At 41.6% G+C, this 18,291-nt stretch overlaps 1 protein-coding gene across 1 annotated transcript in view; it reads left to right on the top strand.

Moving 5' to 3' along the window:
* The first annotated feature begins 618 nt into the window (after positions 1-618).
* GRIA1 (glutamate ionotropic receptor AMPA type subunit 1) overlaps positions 619-18,291 on the top strand; it is a 193,438-nt gene continuing 175,765 nt past the window's right edge. The window contains exon 1 of the mRNA XM_074916525.1: positions 619-670. The gene's annotated coding sequence lies outside the window, so the exon portion shown is untranslated. The remainder of the gene's footprint in view (positions 671-18,291) is intronic.

Here is an 18,291-nt window from a genome sequence, read left to right as displayed (position 1 = left end):
AATGGCTGCTTGGCAAAAGATAAGGTCTTGCTGGCATTTAACCTTCTCTCCTGGGCTGTAGATGAGGGGAAACTGTGATTAACAACCACCACCTTGCTGTGTGCTGGGGACTGAGCTCTGCCCTGAAAAGATATCCGTGAAGCTGAGACCAGAAGTTATCGTGGCTTTGGTGTCGTTTCTAATTGCATTTTAAAAATTGATGTAATTTTTTCTACGTGTGTTATGTTTTCTGCCTGCACTATTTGTGCTTCTAGCTTGCTGGGCCCAAAATTACTTTGCCCACTGGGGTCACCAGAGAGATCAAGAGACTGGTCCTGAGGTGACAGGGGAGGACAGAAAGCTGAAAAACTGCCACATCTTGCCTGGCAGAGCCGGCTGCTTCTCCAGTGGGCAGGCAGCATCTGCAAATGCTATCCTGGGGGGGAGGGGGGTGTGTGTGTGTGTGAGCCTGGACTCGAGGGTTGTTAGCCTTCAACCCGACACAGGTGGTGAAAAGGAGGCAGGACACAAGGGCAGTGCTGGGGAAGGCTTATAAGGCTCCAGGAGGGAAAAGAGCAAAGTTGTGCCAGCCCTAACCTTGTGAGACAAAAGGTGCTGCCCCACTGCAAATCCCTGCTGCAAGCTGATCCCCCTGAGGAGGAATGAGGCCAGTGCTGCTGAAAACTGCAAGGTAGGATACAAGGGGACTATTTCTGAGAGTCTGACTGATGGTGTCTGTTAATCTGAGGTGGTACAAGCTTAAACAAGCCCTCTGCTCATCACTTCTCTGTAAACAAATGTGTTGGGGTATTTGTGAAGCACCTCTGTAGGCTGTGTGGGGAGGGCTGGGTGGCTGGGCTGCCCCTGGAGGGGCGCTCAGATGTGGCGGCAGAAACTGGGCTGCTTTGAGGCCTGTGGGTTAACTGGAGGTGGTAAAGGCCATCTGAGAAGATGGAGGAGAGTTTAAACCTGGGCTCTGAGCTGCTGTGTGGCTGGAGTGGTTAATGATTTGCCCCTGGTGTTGGCAATTAGCAGGGCTGGGGGCAGGTGGGTTTGCAGGGACTTCCTGCTGGTGAGCTTCTCTTCCTTTTTTTTTTTTTCTGCAAGAAATGACTTTCTGAAAGGTACCTAATCCTGGGGAGGGGTGTAGTGGGGGGTGTGTCAGAGGAGCTGGTTGGAGATATTTTGAAGGAATGGTTTTTACGTTATAAACATTGGTTTTGACAAAACCAAAGCATCAGGTTGCCCCAGGGTTGCACAGGGTGTTCTCAGGGATTTGTTTCTACTGCTTCGTTTCAGTCACCTGCACTGGTGGTTTTATTCCATATCACCTGGGCTCCAGCAGTGGCATGGCATGAGCCATCCTGATTTTTTCCAGTGCTGCTGGAAAAAATAACTTCATTGTCTCTTACATCAAAATAACCTCAAATTCCTGTTCCCCAAAACCTTGACTGCAGCTCCCTCAGTAGCTACCAGGAAAGCTGCAAGTGGCTTGTTCTGATTTGCTCTCTGCATGTCCTGGAAGAGAGGCAGGTGACACGGCTAGTTGTCAGACAGGGCTCTAAGCTTCCCCTCCAGGTAGCCTGCAGCTCATAGCCAAAGAAGCAAAGTTAACCCAATGATGGTCTGCTAGAGTTTTGCTCAGAAACAAGCTGTGATTTCATGCCACATAGGTAATAGTGTCAGCTTATAAGAGGGAGCCTCCCTCCTCCCTTTCGCCAGCTCCACTGGTCAGCAGTCCATTCCATTTCCTGCAATGGTTTTTGGTCCTCAGCTAAGCTGTAAAACTGGTGCTGGAGGGACAGGGGCGTGGTTTGGGATGTAAACAAGCATTGGCATGAGGTTGAGGAATATTTTTACATTTGTATTGCTGCTTTGGATGATGTATTGCCAGATCACAGCCTTCAGCCACACCCATGCAAGACCTCTGATTCGTCCTACTGCTTGAATGGAAGGTGAAGTGATCTGGCTGATGCTAGAGAGTGGACACGCATTTGACTGTGCTGTTTCATAGACTGGGAAGTTACTGGTTTTGTATTAGCTTGACACTGGCAGGTCTTTGTCTCCTAAGTGCTGTTTACATCTCTCAGCTTTAGAGAAGCCAATAATTTAGTATGAGCTGGCAATAATTGTAGAGCACTGTAATGAGTCTCTCAAACTACAGTGTAACTAGTCAGCTAATAGCCACTGAAATGCCTTTCTATGTAATGCTGTAGACACCTTGGAGAGATGAAATAGATATTCTTTGTTCTTTATTAAAGTTTTATGGCGAAAGCTTTGTTCTTTGGCTCAAAGCCTCTTTTTTTTTCATTCAAGGGAAAAATTTTCAAAACTGAAACCAAGTTTTTAAAGCTGTTTGTGCATCTTAAAAACCACATTTTTCATGTGAACTTGCAGCCCTGGAGAATGAGTCCATTGTTCTCTTCTGTTGACCAAAAGAGAGTGGCCAAGGAAGGTTTTAAGTCTCCTACCTGTAGTTCCTCTAGGGACATCATGCCTTGGTCACACTTTCACTTAAGGCTTTGGAGTTGTCATACTTATCAGTATTGTACTGGTAAGTCTCCCAGTATAATCTGGGAGCGCATGCTGGCTCAAGGGCATGGGCTGAGCAAGCTCAAAGCCATGTTGTGTTAGGGTGATGCTGGTTATTGTTCGTAGTGCTTGCTGAGCACCAGCTGGGTGCCATAGTAAAGTCACTATATAATTTTGATTTGTGCCATACCTGCTTCTGAGCTGGTAGAGATCCCAGACCTGCCTGTAATTTACCTGAGTCATGTGGATGCAGTTTAGGACTCTCACTGCTCTTTGCTGCAGTTCATTAGAATAAGAAATCACCCCAGCAATACATAGATCTGCTTTGACCATTCTGCTGTGGCTCTATTCACTACAAAGCTGTCCTCCACATAACTCCTCGAGCTGGCACCAACTAAGCTGGCAAAAATCAGTAGTGAAGATCCAGCTGAAAAGTTATTTCATTAGTGGAGTCAACCTCAGAAATGAGAATTTAGAGAAGAGCATCCAACTTGGAGAAGATCTTGTCTCCCAGAGCTCTGGGTGGGTGGGATGTTTCCACTGAGGCTTCTGTGATGCCGAGTTGCTTTTCCGGGTGATGCCACATAGTGGTTTCCTTGACAGATGGCAATGAATTGACAGCTTAAAAGGGCTCTTTGCAGAAAAAAAAAGTGACACATAGAAATGTTCTCTGACTAATGGAGATGGAATTGGTGTCACTGAAGTAGGTAGTGGATTCTCCAGGCAAATCTGTTACTCTGAGTTTGTGTAGAGAAACTGCCTGAGGACTGTTCTGGGCTACACACTGTGCCTGAAGTGTGGGGGGTTTAGTAGGTGAGACTGGAGGAAGTGATATTCTTTACTTAGGGGTGGATAGTTAGAATGGTTGCTGGGGAGTTTTGTCACATTTGCATGTCCAATGTGTTGCCACAAGTTGATGCTTTATTAATTTTCTTCCTGAGCTTTCATCATTTTGGACCCCGATTTCCTGCTCTGAAAGATGGGAAATATCACTTTATGCAGGGTGCTCAGAAAATAATCTAACATTCTCTGGGATTGTCTGCCAGGGTTCAGCTATATGGCATTGTTCATTTTAAGAGTCCCTCTGGCTATTTGAACTTGGCCCTGATAGCTGTCAACAGCAATTGGCAGGAGGGTTTTATCTACAGCTATAATCTGTTCCTTGTCACTAGAGCATTAGCAGACAGAGGGTTTCTCAATTCCTGCTTTGCATAAATGTTTTCTCAGAACTCCTGGAAGCATTTATTCACCTCTCAGTATTATTATTTAGGCAAAGTGTCTTTTCATAACCTTCTGTGGTGATTACAGCACTGATCTCTGCCAGGTTTCACATAGGTTGTGGTGGTCGGTAAGCGTAATAAAAGCCCTAGAGCTTCCTGAAGGAAACTTGTGCTGCATGATGGATAGTAAACAGAAGGAAATCTGCTCAACTCTTTTCAGCTGAGAACTATTTACAATGACTTTGCAATTTTGGTCTGTACCAAGATTTCTTTAGTTTCCCTACTTCTTTCATCCTGCTTGCTGTGGAGTCCTGCCCCATCAAAAAGAAGGTTGCTGAAGACTATTTCCCAGTCCCTCAATCTGTAATAAGAGAAGCCAGAGCTGACCAGTGTTATGCTAGGTTGCCATAATGTAGACTTTGAAACTAAATAGAATCATAGAATCTTTTATGCAGGAAAAGACCTTTTAAGATGGAGTTCCACCACTAAACCATGTCCCTAAGTGCCACATCTACACATCTTTTAAATACCTCTAGGGATGGTGACACAACCCCTTCCTTGGGCAGCCTGTTCCAATGCTTGACAAACATTTTGATAAAGAAATGTTTCATAATATCCAGTCTAAATGTCCCCTGATACAACTTGAGGCTCTTTCCTCTTGTTCTATCACTTGCTACTTGGGAGAAGAGACTGACATCCACCTTGCTACAACCTCCTTTCACATAGTTGTAGAGGGCAATAACGTCTCCCCTCAGCCTCCTCTTCTCCAGGCTAAACACCCCCAGTTCCCTCAGCTACTCCTCACAGGACTTGTGTTCTAGACCACCAGCTCCATTGCCCTTCTCTGGACACGCTCCAGCACCTCAATGTCTTTCTTGTAGTGAGGGGGCCAAAGCTGAACACAGTATTTGAGGTGCAGCCTCACCAGTGCCAGGCACAAGGGGACAAGCTCTTCCCTAGTCCTGCTGGCCACACTAGTTCCAGTACAAGCCAGGATGCCATTGGCTGCCTGGGCACACTGCTGGCTCATTCTGTTGGCTGTCAACCAACACCTCCAGGTCCTTTTCTGCCAGGAAGCTTTCCAGCCACTCTTCCCCAAGCCTGTAGTGTTGCATGGGGTTGTTGTGACCCAAGTGCAGGATCCAGCTCTAAGCCTTGTTGAATCTCATGCAATTGGTCTCAGCCCATCGATCCAGCCTGCCCAGATCCCTCTGTAGAGTCTTGCTGCTCAAGCAGATCAACACTCCCACCCAACTTGGTGTCATGTGCAAACTTACTGAGGGTGTACTTGATCCCCTCACCCAGATCATTGGTAAAGATATTATAACAAAACTGGCCTCAATACTGAGCTCTGGGGAACACGACTTGTGGCTTTAACTCCTCACAGACGTAAAGGAACAAAACTGTTTATATTTCTAGGAAAAGGAACTAAAAGATTCCTGCAATGGGTTCTCTAATGCAGCTGTCTCTGAACAGAAGACAGGAGAGTGTAAAGTTCACTGGACATAGTTTGATGACATGGGATGTTTTTCTTGGGTACTTTATTGTGAAATGTGTATCTGAATATTTCTATCTTAGAGCAATGACTGAACAGCAATAACAAAATATGAAGCAAAGCAGATGGCAGTACAGAAATATCCTTGGTTTATTCAGATAAGCTCAGAAGAATGAATATCCTGATGATTGGATGGTATGTGTTATTAAGTGTATACGTTAGTCACCATTCTACGTATTTTGCCTGCTCAACAGAGTATGTAAACCTTTAAACACAGACCACTATTGTCGCAGTTATATGTGTTGAAAGAATCCCGTTATAAATGGTTTAGTAGCATCCATTAATAGGACTGAAATTGATGGGAGGTTCTGTTGATGACTATGATTTAAAAGAAGCTGCACTTAATAGACCAACTTCAAAGGAATCCCTGGTTCTTTCTTAGCCGTTTTTTCCTCCTTGAGGAAAATCCTTACTTCTATTTATATATTATGCCCAGACTATCATTAGGTAGACGGATCACCTTTCGCAACTTCAAAATATATGCCTAAATTGGCTTGTCTGCTACCTGTGCATTTTTTGAATGGCAAGGTTTTGAAATATGAACTTTTTTATTAAAAGAAAGGAAAATCCTGCAGCTAGTAATAGGAAAAAAGATTGTTCTGAGGTCACAGATTTCTAGCAGAAATAGCATGTGAATGAGTGTTAGTGTGTACACATGGTGTTTTTACGTTTATCTCTAACACTAGGTAGGTGACTTACTCCAAGTAATTCAAGTTCTTGGAAGTAATCTTGCACCAAATGCACAAATGTAAGTCCTCTGGTAAGAATGGATTTTGGGGATGAAACTAAAAATAGGACAAAGCTTAGCTAAAGGTAGGGTTTGTACTCTTTTTATTGGCCCATCTACTCTCTGTTTGTGCTATGTAAGCCCTATATGAAACCAGCGTGAATCTAACTGTGGCACGAGCTGGTCACCTACAAGGGCTAAAGCCAATACTGGGCTATGGTTTTGCTGGTCAAACCTCCAATACAGCATCAATTTGCATGGTTATCTGTTACCACATCAGTGCTTAGCTGGGAATCCCTTCTGTGAGCTCAGGTGTGACAAATGTCTGTACAGCAGCATTGTGAACCAGGAAAAGGGAAATCTGATTAAATTTTTTTAAGGGGAAAAAGAAAATGATTTGGTGTTTTATTCTGGATTCATTCCTAATCTGGGTCATAGCATGATAATTCCTTCAGTAGTACTGGCATAACTGGAGGGGTTGGCATGCTGGAAATGTATTGTAAGTTGTGAACAATGGGTAATAATGGAGCAACGCTGGCTTAGATCAGTGGTTATTTTACAGTCTGAGGATTTGGATTTTAATAGTGGAACCTACAAATTTAGCCTCTTTAAAAACAAACAAAAAAAGTTCCAGTGACATTGGATGTTACTTTGGCAGAATGTATCATTGCAGGGTTAATCCTAACAGTGCAAACACAGTGCTTTCTAGGTTCTTCGTAGTTAACAGGCAAAATCTGCTCTGTTTAAGGCAACCACAAGGCAATATCAGTTGTGTTGCATGGGTGTAACTGGGGAAGAGGGGAAGACCTACTACTTGTCTCTATGCAAATTGCAGAATCCACATGTAGAAAACTGTTGAGTCTGTGCCTCTGCATGGCTCTTTTCCTCATCTGGAACATCAAAGTGTCTTGTTCCTTTTTTGTGTTGATGTTCCTCTGCTAACTCTGCCAAGGTTTACATTCTGAAAAGAATAAGAAACATTAGGAATGATTTGTCATTCAATAGGACTAATAAGAACTGGAGAGAATGATTTGTTATCCACATACTTGTTTAAGAGTAAAACACTGAGCAATTTGATAAGCTAATTCCTATAGGGAATAAAAAGCAGAAAACTTGAGCTTTTTGGAACTGAATTTTTTAAAAATTTGATTTCTCTACTGAGCAGTAGAGCTCTAAGGTACAGACCACTTTGCTCAATGATTTCAGCTTAGACTTTATCAGTTTGTCATAATGCAACAGTAATATAGGTTTAAAGATCAAGTTAGATGTATGTTACTATTATCTCTAAATAATGCCTCTGAATCCATAGGCTTCAGTGGGTTTGGTCAAGATGAATTAGATTGCACATATATGGATGCTACATAGAGGTTAAAAACTTTCTAGAACTCTATTCCCCCTCCTTGTTTTGGAGCTTTGCTTTCCTGCAGAGATTGCTTTGATTCAGTGTTCAGCCTGGGAGAAAACAGCTTTCCCTTGGGTACAGGGGATGGTGGGGAGGCAGTGGTGGATTACCCTGGTTTGGTCCTCTCCTAAATGCTCAATGAGTGATAATTTTTTCCCCCTCTGGGAGAGGAACCTGAAAAAGATCTTCTGGAAATGTCAATTATATTAAAAGCACCATTATGCTTGTGCAAGGGTGTTTTGGGATTCACAGGAAAAGTCCTGAAGGTACTGTTACTGTACCACTTGAGAAAGAGCTTTTGTTAACTTTGCACTGAAATTATAATTTGCCTTTCATGCTGAGATTAAAAACCAAGCTTTTCCATACCAAAATTTTCAAATAAAATACTGAACATATGGGGGGTGGATGTGCTTAAAATGTTTTTATAGTTGATCCATACTTCAATTTGTTATTGAAATAAAATATTTGGACTTCTCTGGGGCGAAGGTAGTCTCACATGTGGTAGGAGTGTCCCAGGTTCTATGTCCCAGCCAGGTGGCGCACAGGGTGTACCTCCTCCTTTGAAAAGTGGTGTACCTGCCATGGGCGCTAATGAGGTGAAGGGGGGCAGTAGTTTTGTGGTTGCCTTTAGCACTCCTTAGCTTCTGTACCTATGCAAAAGGAGCAAACTGCCACTGCAATTAAATTGAAGAAATTGAATGCCTCTAGATGTGTGTATCTGCAGGAGATACAAGCTATCACTACTGAGTTTAACATTTAATCTTGCATTGACAATTAAGATTGAAATCTGCATTGAAGTTTCCAGTGAATTCTTGGTGCAAGATTATATTTAGACTGTACTTACAGAGGAGCCCTAAGGCTGCCCTCAATTCCAAACTTGCCATCTCCACAGTCAAAGAAACTGCAAGAATGTCCCTTGGCATAGCTAGAGGCCTCTCCTCAAAGCAGACCCCAAGGACCCAAAACTTTCAGTGCCTTTTTATGCTGCTGAGAGTCTCCCTTCTGGCTGCTCCAGCCTCAGTATAAACAGATAAAATAATCTGGGAGTATCAGGCTCTTTAGGAAGAATGTTGTCATCCCTTAAGTATCATGTGTTTTGTTTGCTTTAACCTCAGGCTCTGTCCATTCCAGCAATATTGCCATCGTATTTCTGTCCCCTTCTGTTGTAAAGTGCTGGTCAAAGAAGAAAGGAGTTCCCACAGCAGCAGTTCAGCTAGGGAGATTTTCTGTTTAACCAGAGCCTCTGGGGAGTGTTTACACACAAGTATCTTGTCCATGCATGGAGCATGCATGGCACTGACTATGTGGTGCTTTGGTAGGTAAACTGAGCTTTGCTATGTCAGATGGCTGCACCACCAAGCGCTGCCAAATTGCTGTGATTTGAGCAGCCACTGGAGGACTTCGTTTTGCTGCCATCCAGCTCATTAGCTTTCAGTAGCTCACACATGTTTATTTATATAAACTAAACCTGTGAAAACAAGACGGTATGTCAAAGTCAAATTACTTGGTGTGACTCTCCTCCTTCAGCAGGAAAAGATGGGGCTACTGTACTCATTCATCTCCTTCTCGTTCACTGCAAAGTAACACAATTAGCAGTGAGAAAAGGCTGCCAATCCAGTGAATATCTTAGAGATCTCCGAGCAGTTAAGCATGTTAATTAAATTGGCATTGCAGCAGGAGTTTGAGTTAGCAGGCTACCAGCAATCTTTTGGAGGCATGTTTCCTTCCCTACACAGTGCTTGAAGACTTCCTAAGTCTAGACTGATTTGGCCAGAGTCTTTGCTGCCTTCCAATGGCTCTTCATTTCAGGGGAGCTGTTCCTGATCTACATAGCTCTGTAATCAGGAAGAGACATGTATTACTTCAGTGGGATTTTTTTCCTGTTTATAGGCAGATGTGATACTGTATGGGATTTACTCTAGAATCTCCAAGTTCAACAATCTGTTCCTTCTAATGTATTTCCCCCTGTTTTGGTAACTGTGGGACTCAATAGGTACAACTCAAACTTGGCAGACCTTTTAACGCTGTTCTTGTGAGACTCACCATCTAGATTCCTTATCTTTGCGTTAATATCAACAGAAATGGTGCCATACAATGCTGAAGAGTCTTTGTGCTGCCATCGCAACAACTCTCTATGTACAACTCTGTTGTTTACCTCCAGCTAAATAAAGACAGATGCCCTTTGGGATCTTGCTTTAAAAATATTGGTACTTGTGTTCTGTGTTTGCAGGAACTTAACATCACTTACTCTTTGCCTTGAACAAACCAGAACATCTTATCTGGATGTAAGGCTGTGTTCTAGCTTATGGATGATAAATACATGTAACCATGATTCAGCAGTATAAATCAGAAGTAGCTCTATGGAGGTCAAAAGTGCAGTGCAATAATAAAGGAATTCCTGTGCAAGAGGAGGATGGGAGAAAAGCAGCAAACCTTAAAATTATTCTCTATGGTCTTACAATGTAACATTTTATGTGAATGTTGACTTCAGTGGCTATTCAGTGCAGTAATTAACTGGTAGTCCCTTCCTTGTGGAACTGTTCACAACAGGCTAGCACTACCGTAGTGTGACTGCTTCTAAGACTTCTTTGAAAAGTGGGTTTGTCGGTCTTCAGCAGCTTGCCCAGGCTTCTCTGCCTTGATATTACCCCTCTTGCAAGCAGACTGATCATGTCCCCATGAGTCGTTGGTGAGCATCTGATTATTGGGAGTGGAGATGAGGTAAGCCTAATCACTGCACCCTAGGACATGATGGTAAAACCCTTTGGAGGGAGATGTAGCCTCTTCATGTGTGATTAAGATAGTGCCTTGTCTACAGGTGTCCTGTCTGAGACGTCAGATGAATTCTTGGTATTAGGAGAAGAGAGCTGGGCACATACTGACTACAGCTCCCATGTAGGGAGGGGTCTGTCCCACCCCTTCAGCATCTAAGGGCACCCTTTCTCCTGTCCCGTTTTGAATCCTTTGCTTTAAAGGCTGCTGGAACTAGTTCACAGGGGAAGAAATCATTGTGCCTCTCTTCCTCTAAAATGGATCTGTAGGAGGTTGGATGTGCTGAACTAGTACATTTCTAAGGACAAAAACTCCTAATGTTTTTGAAGATTTTTTTTCCGCTGTTACCATGTTGCCAAGCAACATTCTTACAGTATCAGCAGCTGGGGAAACTAAACTCTGAATGTCTGAAAATGGATTAAAGGAGAAGAAAGAAGGTGCCTACATTGTCTTTTGGCTATACCCTTCCACTGCTGAGAAGATGTACCCCTCACTCCACCAGTAGGCTCCTTTATTATTAAACTAGAACTTGGATTTATTCATCTTCATCTGTGTTTAGATGTATTAACACTTGAAGGCAAGGCTAGATGGAGATGAAAGTCTTTGCTCTCTAGCTAATAGATTCTTAAATATTAGGGCTGGGACAGATCTGAGAGGTCCTCCAGTCCTTTTTGCCATGGGAGGTCAGTTGCTGTTATCATGTCACTTGCAATGGGATGGTGGGGTGACACAAGAGTCAAAGCTTCTACTTACAAATCTAGAGTGTGTTTGAGCCTGTGCTTAAAAGGCCCTCCTAGCCCGACAGCAGGTAAGAACTGTTTACTCATGCTGTGGAATTGAAGGAGGCTAAAAATGATGCAATGCCTGACTCCCATGCCACTGGCAGCAGAACCTGGTCTGACTTAATTATGACAGCCTGAGGCATGTGCCAGACTCCTGACACTGCTTTGGCATTTCTAGGGAAGTCTTTTTGTCTTGTATCGTTTGTATGGATAGGACACTGGGGACCCTAGTGTACTGAATGCTGTTTGAACACACAGCAACAGAGACTTCTTGCTCTGCAGAGTTTAGTCAACCTTATTTCCAGACTTTTTAAAAAGTGCATATATTACCATAATATCAAGAGGTCAACAAAGTTCAGTCCCGTTGGGTTAGCAGTGTGCCATTATGTGGTAAAAGATGGTTTCTGCTCAAAGGAATTTGTATGCAAAGGTGTTTTGCAGTCAGCACTCTGACTTCTCAGCTTCTGCTTATCTTTAACACTAGAATATTTTCTAATCAAGGTCTAAAATCTATACTGAGACTCCATCTCAGGTGACCTTCTAACCACTCAAAAACTAATGAGGATGGAAGAAAAGCTGAGCTTCGGAGCTTCATCTTTTGTTTTACAGTCTGAGTGATCTATGTTTGCTCCATGCAGGGTGAAGGGAATTCTTTCCCTCTGAACAGATAAATTGAAAGTAATAGACTTTGGAAAGACACGGATCAACATAGATGATGGGTCTTTTTAGTCTTCTGATTAATAATAGGATGCAGTAGACAGCCAAATGATCTCTAACAGATAGAAAGTAAGAAGAAAAATATTCTGACTGAAACTTCTTTAAGGATAGAAAAACCCTGCTTTTAAGTCATCGCTACAAAGATTTTCATGTTATAGCTGAAAGTGTTTAAATCCCAAAGCCATAGAAGAAACCCACTTAGGACACTGCACAGAGGCTCTCTGGTTAAACTTGGCTGGACAGTATTATACACACATTAAATATTTTCAGGAGTTAGAGCCACTTCCTAGTCACTAAAACTCAGGTAACTTCTCAGCTGGTGATCAAAAAATATTTTAGTTATCTCTAGGAGCAGGATTATGTATAAAAAAGAGCAGAAACAACTACTTTTCTAGAAGAGTTGCTGGAAGACATTTAAAAAATAAAGAAATTATGTCCTTATACCTTTCTAGTGTCAGAAGCTGAGGCTGCTGTTCTGTAAAGCACATTAACTCTTTGTATTAGGAAGTGGTGTTAGACCTGTGCAGCCAAGCTGTGGAATAGATTTTCCTTTTGGTAACTTCTGGCAAGCTTGCAAGGAGAATTTGTTTCTCTTCTGATTTATTACTTATCCCTCTGGCAATGCTGCCTTTTTCTAGCTCCATATTTCTTCCTTTCTCTTTCCTTAAGTTCCAACTACATCAAAAAAATGAAAAAGTTCATAAAAATGACTAAGGATAACCTAACAGAGCACTTCCCACCTTGGGGAAGGAGAGACAAGAAATAAACTATCTGTTTCTTCTTTTGTTTTTGCAGATGCTTTAGAACCAGAACTCTGACCTTCTCTACAACAGTGAACAGAGTCTTTGTTCCTTTCTTCTCAACTTTCTCTGAACAACAGTTAAAATACCCCTATTGCTCTATGTATAAAAAAAAGGCAGAGAGGCTAATAGGTTCTATAGACCAGATTCTATTCTGTCCTTTTTTTTTTTTTTTTTTAAAGTGAAATGCTCAAAATACAAAGGCAATTTAAAACTTCCTGCAGGGGGTAGGTGACATTGTTCATGTCAGTGCTGTTGCTAAAACAGCCTGAGCCACGGGCCTTTGCCTTACGGATCTCAGAGCAGCTAACCTTGTCTGACCATAACCTGGGGAAAAGATCATGGAACTTTAGTAACAGGGTAGGATCGTGACAGAAGCAATATCCTCCTGTTTCTGAAGACTGCATGCACTGGTGATACATCTCTGCAGCTAAGCTTTCTCCCTTTGCCCGTAATTTCTGCGGTTCTCCAATGCTCTCTCTCCCACTTTTGGGTCAGTGCATTCACAAATATAATGTATCTGTACTTTGTTTAGTTTCTGTGGGGAAGCATTGCCATGTGCCTCTTACTCCAGATTGTTATTATTGATAAATATTTGCTGATTTTTTTTTTTCAAATACAATGAAAATTAATCTTCAGTAAATATATCCACTATGGTAAAGGAGAACTTTATCCAAAGCCAATTAAAATCAGTAGAAATCCTGCTGGATTTGGCAGGTGCCAAATAATACTGGGAAAGAAAAGAATTTGTGAAAAAGGTGTCCATCTCAGATCTGACCTTCTGCAATAATTCATGGAATAGAATTCAACATAGGGTGTGTGTTAGACCCGCACTAATAACTTCATACATTACCCACTGTATTAGCACATGTAATAGCTGTGCGATCCACAGTGACTACATCTCTAAACTTGGAAAGTAAAAAATCGATATTCAGAAATACGGCTGTGGGCACTGCAGAAACAGCTTCAAAATATCTCAAAGTAATGGTGATGTTACATCTTTTGGACCCATGCAACCTGGTGAAAACTGGGCCAAGGTCTCATGCATTGTTTGGTGACTTGACAGCTTTAGGATATGTCTTTGTTCTACGTTTCACCTAGACTAGAACAAGGAAAACACCTCCCACTTATCCAGCTGGGCTTAAGTTGAAAGTCAAAATGTCAGTGGTAGAACGTGGGAAACATGAATAAGGCATGAATGAGAGGCAGCTACCCGTATGTGAGGTCATGACTATGAGCACTCAAGTTGAGCAGGATGGTTTCTTCACCCCTCTTGGCTAAGCTTAATGCAGCAGATTTTTTTTTTTTTTTTGGTGTAGAAAAACCTAGGATATTAGAGGCAAGTGCAGTATACTGGCAGAGTTAAATCATCCCAGACCTGCTAGGGTGGAGGCAGCTATACCTCAGTGTGCGCCAAACTGTTTATGCTTGGAGCACTTTCCTGGTACATGAATGCTGGTGTGATGCTGTATCAATAAGCACTTCTGTAGCTGCTCAGGAAACAAACATGAGGTGAGAAGAAAAGTTATGCCGTGGATTAGAAACTGGGATCAATACTAGGATCAGTGGGGGATTTTAGTGGTGAGATTTCTAAACTATTTATCGACAGTCTGGAAAGGAGCCAAGGGATGAAGTGGCAACATCTGCAGAGTGTATAAAGAAACATTACAAACTAAATCAGCTTTCCAACTGGGTAGCAAATGCTATCCCAGACTAGCTGAGGCTACTGCTAAATGTACCAGCCTGTCTCCAGGCTGGAATGTGTTTGTAGCTGCCTTAATGCTGAGATGCTGCAGGACCAGACAGCAAATAGAAATAACTGAAAGCAGGATCAGAACTTTATAGGAGGAATAAGGGTGATGAGAGAGGGGGAGATGGTAGGCTGAAGGAAAGTTTATCCTGGATGAAATTCAATTCACTTGGTGGGCTTTTGGTCTTTGTCAGAACATCATAAAATGCATCTTGGGGATCTCCATATGAAAAAACAATGTGCTGTAAAACCACTTTCAGGATACTGGCTTTTTCTTCCTCCGTTGGCTGTTCCACATGGCTGTGATTAATAATGGTCACAAATGATAATACTGATTTATCATAGGAATGAAATAAGGACCTTTAATGAAAGCAAATCAGCTTTTAATTGAGACTTGCTAAGACGGGGTGATATAGTTTATATAGCTATGAACAGTAGCAAATGATTATAAAGATACATTTTCTGAGAATTAATTCTGAAACAGATGCAAAGGCCAAAACTGTGGATGTAACCTGGAGATGAGTTGTTTCAGAGCATCTGGTACACTTTTGCTGCATGCTCTGGGCTGAATCTTACCTATGCCTAACCTGTTTCTGTCTCCACACCAGCAGTTGTCTGCAGGCATATTTGTACAAGTACAGCTACTTGCCAGTGCACATCGTGGAGTTTCGACATCTGCCTGAAATCCTAGAGCTGGCTGGTTAGGGTGTTAGTATCTAAGTTAATTTCACGCTTGTCAAGGATGAAATAATCAAATTGCTGCTAAAGCTTTAAAAAACAGGGTGTGACAGGACAGTCTCCTGCAGATCCTGTTTTTTCCCCTGTGCACGTGTCTGGAACATGGGCAATGTGTTGTGGTGACCTGCCTCACTACAGATGGCTGCCTGACACTTGCTGCTGGGGTCAGCACCATTGCTTCTGTCGTGACCAGCACAGATGGGTACAGAGCCATATGGGCAAGTCCCTGCTCAACCATCCCCACTCATGGCTGAGCAGGCTGCTCCTGAAGCATCCCCAGTTCCTACCAGCTCAGCAAGCAGGACTCTAATGGATTTCAGAAAATGCAGACATACTTAATTCCCACTCTCTTACTACCTGTATAACTCCAGTGACTGCAGTCCGCATATACTGTCAATAACAAATAAAAATGATCAAAGACTTATATCAATAGTGAAAACTTTCTTTACTATGTGATCCACATGCAAAAACTCTGAATCCTCTAGACAAGGCTTTCATATTGCAAGCAATAATGTAGTGAGATTGTACTATTTTTCAGATGCATTAGGAAGCCCCTATCAGATCCAGAGCTATCAGATTTCCCTAGTATCTTTAATGTAATTTTCACAATGCTTTTTGGAAGTGTGCTATTAACTTCATTTTGCAGGGGAAGAAGTGAGGTAAATAGAGCAAAAACCAGATAACTGCTGTCCAGAGGTCTAGTATCCCTTTCCCCTAGTCCTTAAGGATATGTTCCAATATGAAATTAGTCATCTAAGTAGGAGTTATATTTAGCTGCAAGCATCCTCATCTAAATCATTGCCTCCTTTTCTGGAGTAATAGAGAGCAGATAATTTTGCACCTAGAATGATTTTCATTTGGGATTCAGTTTTGGATCAAATTTAGATTTGGCAGTAGTGGGAATAAGCATCTTATCCAATTATTGGTTGTATTCTCATTGCCTCTACTCCCTTCCTTGAGGTCATCAGCATGTGTTTGAGTCCCCTGTCCTTGTGCACAGCTGTGTGCAGTAAGCCCCAGCCTGATGGTGCTGTTTCTTGCCTTAGTGTTGTATGGTCTGCTTTGTGGTCCAGTTTTGGTTCCTTAGACTTTCCACTAAGTCCAGCAGGACATCTCAAGAGGAGCTGGACTTGTGGGTTGCTATCTAGGAGATCCAGGACACTCAATGGGGCTGAGATTTATTTTTTTTTTTTTTTTTTTTTTTCCACCAGCCATAGTATCAGGCAAGAATTCACCTCCTGCAGAACTGTTTCTGAATTCAAGATTTCCTTTAAGGAAAAGGAGCAACACATTTCCTTAATTGTAAAGGGAATATGAAAATGTGAATAAAGTACAGAGATTAACACAGCATCATCTACTGATGTCTTTTGAGACAGTCAGTGCTGTTTCTTCTAAGAGATAAGACCTTCTATTCAATACAAAGCAAGTTTGGTAGTTGCATGTAAACATTAACGTTACAGTTTGAACTGATCAGAAATGTACCGTTCACTGCACATCTTACAGACCCTTGCTGCTGTGGTTACTAGGAGTCTTGTTGTTCTCTTCTCTTCTTAAAATCAACTTCTCCCAGACAACAGCTGAGAGTAAATATGTACTCTTGTGTGACATTATTTTTGCAGAGAATCATTGTCTAAGAAAATAATATATCTTTAGACCAGTGATTACAGCCCTAAAAAATGTACAAGGTTTGGCTGCACAAGTACTTCATTTGTTCTGGTACAGACAAAATAAATATCAAGCTAAACTGAGTTGAGAAAAATGGTTGTAGGTATGACCCAATTATATTAATCAATTAGAAACATCGAGTGGGAAGGCTAGCCAGCATCTCTGTCGTGTCATTGATAAAGGTTTTGTATGTTTGGAAAGCAGTCTATTTTTCCACCTATATCATTTGGTTTATTAAAAGGTATGACTTCTCACTGGAAGATTCACCTCCCTTATCCTTAGGCTATAACAATAGCATGCTTTTTCAACATTTATATTACTAAAAAGTATTCAGTATGCAGAGAACAGAAAATAAGTTATCACTGAATAAATTGAATCAACTATTAGAAATAAGACTGGGCTACTGATGGATTTTTAAGTATGTTTCATTTATTAAATCTCCCTATTTTAAATTTGCATGAGAGACTACTACAGATTTTCCCATGTGCTGTAACTGTCACAGAACCCAGAGCTGGGAGCAGTTCCACTGAATTCTGGAGTTTTGCTTCTAGTAATGGCATCTACCCGACACACTCGCTCTTGGACCATTTCTGTTAAGTGAAGTGTTATTGCTATCAACTATTTCAAACGCAAGACAAAAATGGTATCTGTTTCAATGAATAAAAGAATTTTCTGCTCCACGCTGCAAAAATTACGCTTATATTAGCTGCATTTAATATATGTTGATGGGATTAAAATGTGTCTTTATGAATAAAGTTTCCTGCTTAGGCAATGAAATGCCATCTATGTAAGTGACAACACAGCTAAGTGCAGCAGGCAAGGGATTGGTTTTACTTGGTATGCATTGGGTTTAGCAGGAAGAATGCACTGATTTAAGCTATTTTCATAAGGAAGCAGCTGCATAATTTCACTTGTTTTAGTTTATATATTCCAGCGGTAGTAGCGATTTTTACAGCAGCACATGTGCATATGCAAGCGCCTATACTGGTTTTATTTTTTGGATATCTAGCAATGTTTTCTGTACCTAAAGGCAAAAAGGCTTCTTTCATACTTGTAGAAGACTTTTTTTCATAATCCTGAATTCGTATTAAATAAAGCAATTTTCTGGCATGTAGTAAAAATCATGGGGCTTACTACTTCAAGGTACTGCTATTTCTTGGAGCAAATTTGCTAGGGAGAATATTCGGGTATCAAATGCAATGACAATGAATTATAATCAAGGCTGGCTGAGACCTCAATGTTGAGGTCTGAGTTGTGCACAAATGTAGGTGTCAGAGGAGGAGCAAAATGGTATAATTTTATTCTTTATCTGATACTTCTAATATGTGGTAAGTCATGGAGTGCAAAAGAGAGGTCATGCTACCTAACCAGCTGGTAGTATATGTAAAGGGATTAAACATGGTGATCATGTCAGGAATACAATGACATTCCAACAAAGAATTTTGCAATATGATATAACTTCCTACCTGCAACAGTCAGTGCTGCTGTAGACACGCATGTGTTGGACCTGCACCACAGAACTGTAAAAACAGGCTTTGCATTGAGATTTCACACTTCCAAATTTGACCACTGCAAGTATATTAAAAAAAACTCCATACCTTTAAAAACAAAAAGAAACCAACCTGAAGATTTTGAGTCAGAGTTGGGGGGGG

Source organism: Athene noctua, chromosome 12, assembly GCF_965140245.1.
Source record: "Athene noctua chromosome 12, bAthNoc1.hap1.1, whole genome shotgun sequence".
NCBI classification, from domain to species: domain Eukaryota; kingdom Metazoa; phylum Chordata; class Aves; order Strigiformes; family Strigidae; genus Athene; species Athene noctua.
The sequence above is the reverse complement of the archived record's forward strand: the minus strand, read 5'-3'. Positions and strand labels throughout refer to the sequence as shown.